Raw genomic sequence first — 10,781 nt, 5'->3', positions numbered from 1 at the left:
GCTAGTGCATTTCATTGTAGATGGCAGCAGCAACATCTTCCTAAACTTCATATTTTTTCCCCCAATTGACTTCAGTTGCAGCCAGGCTGCCATAGGTAAGATACATTTGTGTATTGTGTAAGATATTCTTGCAGATCGTGGAATTTTTTACCTGCTAAAGCAGGGGTCACCGACCCTGTTCCTGGAGATCCTGTCCTGAAGGTTTTCACTTCAACCAAATTTGGCATACCTAATTCTACTAATTAGCAGCTCGATGAGATCTGAAGCTGTTGAAGGTGGTGCACTTTGTTATGGTTGGAGTGAAAACCTATAGGACGGTAGATCTCCAGGAACTGGGTTGGTGACCACTGTGTTAAAGGACACTTGGGAGGAGGGTCCAAGCCAGAGAACAAATTAAATCCAATACGTGTTGGACCTGCAGGCAAAGCTGTACTCACTAGTTCAATTTGTACGTGAACATTTGCTCCAGGCTCGAGAACGTCAGAGACGGCAATACAACAGGGGGACGTAGTTGCGAAGATTCAAACCGGGAGATATAGTCCTGGTATTACTCCCTTCAGCAGAATCCAAATGACTCACCAAGTGGTAAGGAACTTCTGATAGGGGAGGGGCATGTCAGATCTACCATCTCAATTTACAAAAATTGTGGAGAGAGGAAGACCCTGCCTTGCTAGCCACGCGGGATATCACGTCAGATGAGCTGGGACCGGAAATTCTCAATCATAAAATAAAATTGACCCGTTCCACATGACAGCCATCTGTCTCTGGAGGAGCAGGCTGAGGTAGCTCGGTTGAAGCAAGAAGTTTCTCAGGTATTCACACCCCTGCCAGGAAGAACCAACCTCATAGAAGACCACATACATACCCCCCAGGCACAGTGGATAGGAAAAAGGTGCTACGGGGAGAATTGGGCAAGATACTGGACATGGTTGTAAGACCAATGGGTCTATTTGATTCTCTGTGGATTACTGAAAGGTTTAAAATTTGATGCTGATCCTATGCCTTGGGTGTATGAGCTGCTGGATCAGTTGGGCACTGCTCTTTTTTTTTTGACGCTGGATTTAACCGAGGGCTACTGGCAGATTCCCTTGTCACCAGAGTGAAAATCGGCTTTCTCCACTCCACTGTTCGGCTTACACAAATGTGTCACTCTCCCATTTGGTTTGCATGGGGCTCCAGCTACATTCCAGCGTCTGATGGACAGGCTATTAAGACCTCATGCTGCATACGCCGCCACCAATCTGATTACATTATCATCCACAGTAATGACTGGCAGCAACATATGCAGCATTTGCAAGCCGTCCTGAAGATGCTGCGGAGAGCAGGGCGTTGTCCCAGGGGAGGTCTGACTCTCCGGTCCCATTCTGACAGTGGAGGTGTGTGGCAGCTGGACTTGGCTTGCGGGTAGGATGCAGGACAATCCAAGGATCAAGCCTACTGGTTAAGTAGGCACACATCTGGACTTCTTTACGTATCAATCCAGGACATCTTTCCACAGTAGATGTCTGAGAGCATCCACAGTGGAGAGAGCTGTTCAAACAGCCAGAAAAGCAAAGCTGAAAAGCTACCGTTTGGTTTTGATTTATTTTTTACTTTATTATGCTTGTTTATTATTTTTGCCTGGAACCTGTGTGGGGGACAGGGAAAGTCTTTTGTTTATTTATTGGAGATCGCTGTCTCTCTTTCTCGCACTCCAAAAACCGTAATAAATGCCGGTTCAACTCAGAATTCTGTCCTCCCAGGGGTGTGTCATGGTGTGTGAAAATCAAATATAGCCAGCTCCCCAATTAGGCAGTTTTGTAGCCTATGCCTTTATTTTTATTTGTATTACATTCATTCATTCATTCATTCATTATCCTAACCCGCTTATCCTAAACAGGGTCGCAGGGGGGCTGGAGCCTATCCTAGCATACACTGGGCGAAAGGCAGGAATACACCCTGGACAGGTCGCCAGTCCATCGCAGGGCACACACACCATTCACTCACACACACACACACACACACACACACACACACACACACACACACACACACACACACACACACACACACACACACACAAATACCTATGGGCAATTTAGACTCTCCAATCAGCCTAACCTGCATGTCTTTGGACTGTGGGAGGAAACCCGGAGTACCCGGGGTACCCGGAGTACCCGGAGTACCCGGAGTACCCGGAGGAAACCCACGCAAACACAGGGAGAACATGCAAACTCCACACAGAGAGGCCCCGGCCGACGGGGATTCAAACCCAGGACCTCCTTGCTGTGAGGCGGCAGTGCTACCCACTGCACCATCCGTGCCGCCTATTTGCATTACATAACATTACAACATTTTGCCGTTATTCTGAAAGTTATTTACGGGGTAGATAACAGAGTGGTGTATCTTTTTGCTAAGTGTAAGCTAGGCAAATTATTTTTTATGGATTTTACTGGATACATTGAATGTATAATTTAATACGAAGAAGCTGTGTATTACTTGATTAGTCCTATCGTCTGTACGCTTGTTCATCAAGAGAAATGAACAAACACTGGTTGAGATCAATTATTCGTTTGAAGTGAAGTTTTGTAGCCCAATTTTCAGCTCACAAGATGAGAACTGGCAGGCATATATTAACTGAACACTGTCAAAAGTAAAGCAGATACAAACAGGCAAGCCTGGGTATCTAGGGAAAACAGGCCTTGTGAACACTGCAAGAAAACAGCAGCGGAATGAGTTTTCCTTCATAATAAACTGCATTAAGTGTTCCCTAGCACTATGACTGCAGATCATATAAGAACTACACATTCCTCTGCCATCACACTGCCTTCTAGCATTTTACCATAATAAGGGAGGGAGGGTGAGAAGAGGAAGAGAGAGACTATAAAACCTCATCAAAGGCAATTAGCTGGTTAAGTGGCTCATTAAGTCAAAAGGATAGGAGAGTGGGAGAGAAAGAGAGTGCTGACATTTGAAAGCAGACAATGACAGAGAATAAAGAAAAAAGACACATATAAAGAATTATTTCAGGAGAAAAAAAAGAGAGAAAGATGGAAATGGAAAATTCGGTGGAAAATTACATGTACAAATAGACAAAGAAACTGTTACATAGAGCTTTTCCAGGATTAATTAATCATCATACTGTATACAGAATATGATCAATATTTTTGCGCAAACACAGATACTCATGTTTCATATACACCTGAAGACATATAGAATGCCCTTACAGCCACACATAATATGATGGTCATGCCAGCTGCAGTCCACTTTGGGGGAACAGTTGTCATGGTAATGGCAACAGGCAACTGTGAGTGGAAGAGTAGCAATGAGGGAGGGGAAGAATTATTGCTTAATTAAATATTTATGGATGGAAGAAGAGATGATTGAAGATCAGGCATGTTCTGCAGATAAATGTTATTTTATGCACTCCCAAAACATCTGGTTTTTATACTGTATATGAGTGTTATGCAACCCAGGAACACTACATACAGACATCATTTGGTTCAGAGGCTCCATGAATTTAAATGGGTGAGTAAGCTAAGTGTGGATAGATTCCCATGGATATCATTCAAGTGAATGTCAAAAGAGCATAACGTTTTCCCTAGGGCACAGCTCCTTGGTTGTACATGATCAGTGAAACTAAATGAATGCCCCAATAAACCATATGCTTCATTGTGGTTATGTGGAGATTTTCCAATTACTATCACAGCACACAAAAAGAATGTATCAACATAATGGCTCCACTGTGCAGAATCAGCATGAATCCCCATAGAAAGAGTTGAGTGGGGGAAGAAAATGAGATATTACTACCAACATTAGTGAGGAACATGATATTTATTGAGAGGGAATGTACTTGTAACAACGTAGGAAGGTAGAAGGGCTTGACTGAGATGCTAGCAGCTGATCAAATATTACCAAGTCAAAATCTGATTGGGTGTACTGTGTAATTCAGACTTCAAAGGGGACATATTCCTTGTATTCCTTTTTTCAATATTTTTTCCATGAATATATACATATGCATTTAGGACAATGTGATAGTTGTAATTTCAACTTTTGTAGGCTCTCCTACAGAGACATTTAATTTAAGAGAATAATAAATGATGGCTAATTTATTTGGAAACTTGTTTACAATTCTGTCTTGATTCATGGTTAATTCTACAGAATACAACTTCAACTGGTAAGCAGTTTTTATATCGTGTTTGCAAAGTGTGATAGTATTACAACCAGAATATTGCTTCATTCACTAAAAAACATTGGGTGCTGTGGTGTCTGTCTATGTTTCATCTCTTTTGCACCATGACACTGGTGAAGGCAAAAAATCATCAGCACTTTACTGCATTTCACACACCCACGCATGACTCAGCCGCTCACAGACAAACATACCTCTATCTCACAGTGACACCTGCTCTGTCACTATCTCTCTTTTTCTCACACATATTTAAACATGGCGTGCACCGCAAATTATATTCACAGTGAATACACCAATGCAGAATCTTCAGTGTGTTTTCGATTAAAAGTTGCCTCGGGACAACAGGTGATTCAAGCGCACGTCACAGTTTCGCTTTCACAAACTGTGCGGCGACACCTGGTGGACAGAAATTCGTACTGGACAATTATTGTACAATTATTGGAAACAGACTTGTTTAAACATGGAATTAACAGGGCATTGCTGCAAAAGAGCACACGTGCTCAGTCAACTTACCCTGTATAAATAAAGGTTACTTAATGTCTGCTGGAAGAATAAAAAAAATAAAAAAAACTGTAGTAACAGCAGCCGCAGGCATTTTTTTAATTGCAAAACATTTTTTACAAAAACATAGGGAAACAATGACAACACATTTGCCTCAGGAAAAAAAGAAAACAACCATGAAATGAAAAGACCAGAGGATAACAGTATAGAAATACATATCAAAGAAACCCATACATATACAGTATATCGTAGTTCAAATCACTTTTCAGACTATTATTCAGACTGTTTTTCATAACCTGCAGTGATGTAAAATATTGAAATCTGCCACATAGGCCCTGCATTAAAATTTAAAACTTCTCCATGGATAGGGTCTCTGGGACTGACACGGAGGCGATATGGCTCAGGCAGTAAGAGCAGTTGTCTGGCAGTCAGAGGGTTGCCAGTTCGATCCCCCGCCCGGGCTGTGTCCCTGAGCAAGACACTTAACCCCCAAATGCTCCTGACGAGCTGGTCGGGGCCTTGCATGGCAGCCAATCGCCATTGGTGTGTGAGTGTGTGTATGAAAACTATATACAATATTACATCACCGGAATTGATCATATTATAAGATATATGTTGCTCTGACACATATCAACACAGCACTGGTACAGAGATTGCCTTTTTTATGTAGTTTGTATTCCTTAAACATCTCAGTTTGGCAACAACAGTAGCATATTTTAACTAATTTTATTGCCCAAAATGGCATATTCTTTTATTAATTGTATGATAAGGGGTTTCCAAAGATACGCACTCAAGAAAAAGAATGTTGAAAGAAAATAAGAAGATATTCTTCTCTTCATATTCATTATGAATAATCCACAAAAAAGCTCAAATTGGACCAGTTAATTTCATTGGATGATTTAAAACGTATTGTTCCTAGTATAAGCGTTACGACACTGAGGACCCAAAAGCAGACCAAGGGATAATTCAAAAAACGTTGTTTAATCAGTCCAAAGTTTTTTTAAATAAGTTCAAAGCCAAAAGATCCACAGACAATGCCCAAAACAGGAAGCAAAAGAAAAAGAAAGTTGAATAAAACAAGCAAAGGTCAAAATCCAGGGAGTCAGAAAAGCGAAGGTACAAAAGGGCAGTGATTCGGGCTCAGACTGACTCAGGCTCAGAAACATTCAGATACAGACATAACAGGGGATCACGAATGCAAAACTGTAATGGGAAACAATAACCAGATATGAATGAATGTGAATAAATAAAAAGAATAAACAATAATAACACTAAAAACAGACAGAACAAACTCAGAACATTACAATGAGAAATGAGGGGAGCAACAGTTTTCTGTGATGATGATCACTGTTACCAATGTGCTTGTGATGTAGTATTTTGTTTGGCTGCGACCTTGACCAGGTCTCTCTTAAAAAATTTAATTTTACTCTCAATGGGACTTCCTGGTTAAATAAAGTTTAAGAATAATACTAATAAAAATGTCAGAAAAACCAAACATTTATTTACTGTAACTGTTGCTTGGGACAGCAGGCAGAAACATGACAAATTGAGACCTTGTAGATTAGAGAACTGTTTGGTTGTTTCAGCCTCACCAGTGTTTTACTGCCATTCTTATGAGCTGCACTCTGAATGTGTACAGCTGAAATCTAGATTAATTCTTCTTTCATTCAGAATCTACCTGAGGCAAATCCAGTGAAGATGGAGGAAACTCAGAGGAGGAATGTATTGATGATGCAGGTGCTGAAAAAAGCTGCAAAAACTGACGACAACATCGCCCACGGACCTGGACCTCCCAAATGAGAAATTTAAAACCATGATTAAATGATGAACTTATTTTGAAGGTGGATCAAGTCTTTAAAGGGCAGTTTTATCACTGTCAGGTTCTGTGTTTTTCCTTGTCTATTTTTTGTCTGAGAGGTTAGCGTTTCCGTGTTTTGTTGCCCTTTGTGCACACCATAGTCTATCTGTCAGTTCAGTCGCTTCATTCATTAATTTCACCTGTGTTTCACTTCCTGATTGTTTCCCCTCACCTGATTATTATTTCCCTCTTGTTATCTGTGTATTTAAATACCGCTGTTTGTCTAACTCACTGCCAGATTGTTATGTGTCCTGACCATACTCTCCAGCGTTATTTTCTGATTGATTTCTGTTTGGACCTGCTTTGTTTTAAATCTCCATCTCTGGATTTACCCTTTCGTTCTGATTTGACCCATTGTGTTTGGACTCTGTTTGGCTATTCAAAGTCTGACTGCAGAGGGGTTGAGAACACAGATGATAGTGAAGGGGCCAATGAATCTGGGGGTAAGCTTGGGGCAAATGGATCGGAGGGGAATGTCCCTGGAAGACAACCAGACCTTCAGGCTGACAGTGTAACAGGCAGGACAACAGCGGTGGTTAGTGAACTTTAACAGAGCGGCCTTCAAAAAAGGCCAAAGGCCTTCCAGGACTGGAGAACCTCAGCCTGACATTAGCTCCAGGGAAAGGCCGTGCAGGCAGAAAATGTGAAGGAGTAGAAGTTTGGCAGTCTCCTTGGAGGAAGGGATGATGAAGTGCCCATATTTGGAGAACTGGTCTACCACCATCAGGACAACAGATATTCCCTTGGCGATGGGTAGACCAGTAATGAAGTCCAGGGCCACGTGGGACCAAGGGCGACGGGGAACAGACAGCGGTTGGAGGAGTCCCTGGGGTCGCTGGTTGCTGGACATTCAGGACAGGCGGCGACAAAGTCAGCTATATCAGGTTTCATCATTGGCCACCAGAAGCGACGGCCCCCAGCGTGACAGGCGACTCGCGACGAGCAAGCCCACTCCAGGATAAGTGGACAGACCACTTCAGGGATGAACAGGCAGTTGGCTGGAGTGTCGTCAGGAACAGGACAGCCCCTCAAGGCTTCAATCTTGCTGACATCGTCAAGCTGCTTGGCGATGACCAGGGGGCAGGGAGGCAGGATGGTGGCAGACTCTTCATCAGCTTGAGGAGGTCAGTCCTTTACATTCTTGGAGCCAGGCCAGTAGGTCAGGGTGAAATTGAAACGGTTGAAGAACAGAACAGCGACCACCGGGCCTGGCGGGGGTTGAGCTTCTTCGCGGGCCTCAGGTACTCCAGGTTGCAGTGGTTGGTCCAGACGATGAACGGAGTGGTGGCCCCCTCCAGCTGATGGCGGCACTCCTCGAAGGCCAATTTCCAATTTCACCGCAAGCTTGGTGAAGTACTGGCATTTTTGAAGGGAGGAGAAGGCAGAGGAGATCAGTGGGGATGGGGTAGCGGTTCTTAATGGTGATGTCGTTGTGCCCACGTTAGTCATTGCAGGGACGTAGGGACTTGTCCTTCTTCTCCACAAATAAGAACCCAGCCCGGGCTGGAGATGATGAGGGAGGAATCAGGCTGGCAGCCAGGGAGTGACCAATGTACTTCTCCATGGATAGGGTCTCTGGGACTGACACGGAGGCGATATGGCTCAGGCAGTAAGAGCAGTCGTCTGGCAGTCGGAGGGTTGCCGGTTCGATCCCCCGCCCGGGCTGTGTCCCTGAGCAAGACACCTAACCCCCAAATGCTCCTGACGAGCTGGTTGGGGCCTTGCATGGCAGCCAATCGCCATCGGTGTGTGAGTGTGTGTATGAATGGGTGAATGGAGAAGCATCAATTGTACAGCGCTTTGGATAAAGGCGCTATATGAATGCCTGCCATTTACCATTTACCAGATGACCTCTAGGGGGAGCGGTGCCGGGATGCAGCTCGATCAATCAAATCATAGGAGCGGTGAGGAGGCAGGGTGCAGGCTTGAGACTTGCTGAAGATCTGTCCAATGTCATGGTAGGCAGGTCTGGAGGAGTTTGGAGGAGCAGCAGGACAGGAATCTGGCTGGTTGGAGGTAGACTGGAGGCTGTACTGGAGGCAGTTGGGACTCCAGCCGGTGATGGTTCCCCAGACCCAGTCTACTTGGGGATTGTGCTGGAGAAGCCAAGGAAGGAGAGGAGACTTCAGGAAGGACGGAAGGAGACTTCATGACATAGAAGGTGATCTCCTCCTGGTGGTTGCCTGAGATCTGCAGCCAAACTGGGGAGGTGATTGTGTCAACTGCGGCCAAGGGGGCACCAGTGAGTGGTGCGGAGGACCTGGGAGAGAGTGGCTCCGGAGTCAATCAGAATTTGCACTTAGTAGTAAGCCCCCTCCCAGAAGATGTAAGCAATGATGGTGGACCTTGAGGTTGAAGGGGACTGATTCATTGTGGCGCCCGTCAGGACCGCCTCCTTCACTGATGGGCATTGTCAGGCAGTTACAGACGTGGTGGCCCAGTCCACCTTGTCTAGCACTGAGAGTTGGGTGCACCCCACCTGCATGGGCTTGGGTTTGGGTTCGGGAAAATTTCTGGGTATGGGACGCCTGGCATGGGGAACCGGGGGAGGCTGTGTGTGGTCAGGTTCCTGGGCCTGCCTGGCAGCGCCTCACTACCTCAGCCAACGGTCGATAAGGGTGTTGAGGGAGTGTGGAAGGTCACAGGTGGTCAGCTGATCCTGTATCTGCTCCAAAAGCCCATTTTGGAAAGCGCTCCACATGGTGGTGTGCCCCCACCCAGCCGAGGCCGCCAGTGTCTAGAACTCGATGGAATAATCAGAGACAGAATGGGCGGATTCAGAACAGCTGGTTCATATCAGTGGAGAAGAGGGCGAAAGTGATGCATTCAGGGGCACCAGAGTCCCATAAGGTTGTTCCCCACTCACAGGCTCGGTCGGACAGAAGAGTGTTGACGTAAACCACCTTGGACCGTTGGGTGGGGAAGATGGAAGGTTGGAGCTCGAGATGAGTGAGCACTGGGACAGGAAGGAGGCGCAGTCCAAGGGTTTGCCATCGTAGTGCTCCAGAGGTGGCAGACGGAGCTCAGGACGGGACCGGACTGGTTCAGGAGCAGGAGCAGTTTGTGGTGTGGAGACGTAGGTGCTCTCCAGAGTGTTAGCCAACGTGGCCACCTGGTGGAGTAGGGTGTTCATGCTTTGGCTCAGGGAGTGGAGTTCGGTCTCGTGAACTCCTGTAGTCCCAACGCCTCCAAAGCCAGGGTTGGGCTTGCTGGGTCCATTATGGCCAGATTCTTCTATCAGGATTGTAGAACACCAGACCCAGATGCGAGACCAAGGCGTAGCTTTTCAAACAGTCTTTATTAAAATAAAGGCAGGTCAGACAGACAGGGTTCGGTAGCCAGCAAACAGGAATAGCAAGTAATAGGAAGTGCATTATGAAGTGTCCAGGCAATGGGTCAATACTCAATTAAACACATGTATCACGGGTAATCAAAAGCAGTCGTAGTCACAGGCAAAGGTTCTGTAACGAGCAGGCAAATCAGACAAAGACAGAATCCAAAAGCAGAGGTCGAAAAACAAAACAAAACTATGGATCAAAACTGGATAACAGACTGGATAAGATAAAGACGGAAGTCGAAGACAAAACAGGTCATAACGGGAATCGATGAGAGAGTATGGAATAAACACATAACAATCTGGCAATGAACTAGACAAACAAAGGGGTTTTCATAACACAGATAACAAGAGGGAATGGCAATCAGGTGTGGGAAACAATCAGGAAGTGAAACGCAGGTGAAACGAATAACATTGAATTAATTAACTGACAGGCAGCACGGATGGTGCCATAGGTATGAGTGTGTGAGTGAATGGTGTGTGTGCCCTGTGATGGACTGGCGACCTGTCCAGGGTGTATTCCTGCCTTTCGCCCAATGTATGCTGGGATAGGCTCCAGCCCCCCTGCGACCCTGTTCAGGATAAGCGGGTTAGGATAATGAATGAATGAATGAATGAATGAATGAATAATGAACTGACAGAGTGACTATGGTGTGCACAAAACACGGAAACTCTGAGTATTTAGAAAAAGACTAGACAACGAAAGACACAGATCCTGACAGCATTTACATGTCTTGCTATTGTGTTCAACTCTTAAAAATAAAATGGCCTAAATTAACCTTCAGCGTACATTTATCTTTGTTCAAGAGCCCCCGAAAATATTGTTTGGGGTAGATATGCAGAAATCTGTCAGGAAATTCTTGTACCATTTTAACTCCATGAGTTATCCTGGTCCCTTCTGAAAAGGTAACCCTTGGGGG

This window comes from Conger conger, chromosome 7, assembly GCF_963514075.1.
Source record: "Conger conger chromosome 7, fConCon1.1, whole genome shotgun sequence".
Classification (NCBI taxonomy): domain Eukaryota; kingdom Metazoa; phylum Chordata; class Actinopteri; order Anguilliformes; family Congridae; genus Conger; species Conger conger.
The sequence above is the reverse complement of the archived record's forward strand: the minus strand, read 5'-3'. Positions refer to the sequence as shown.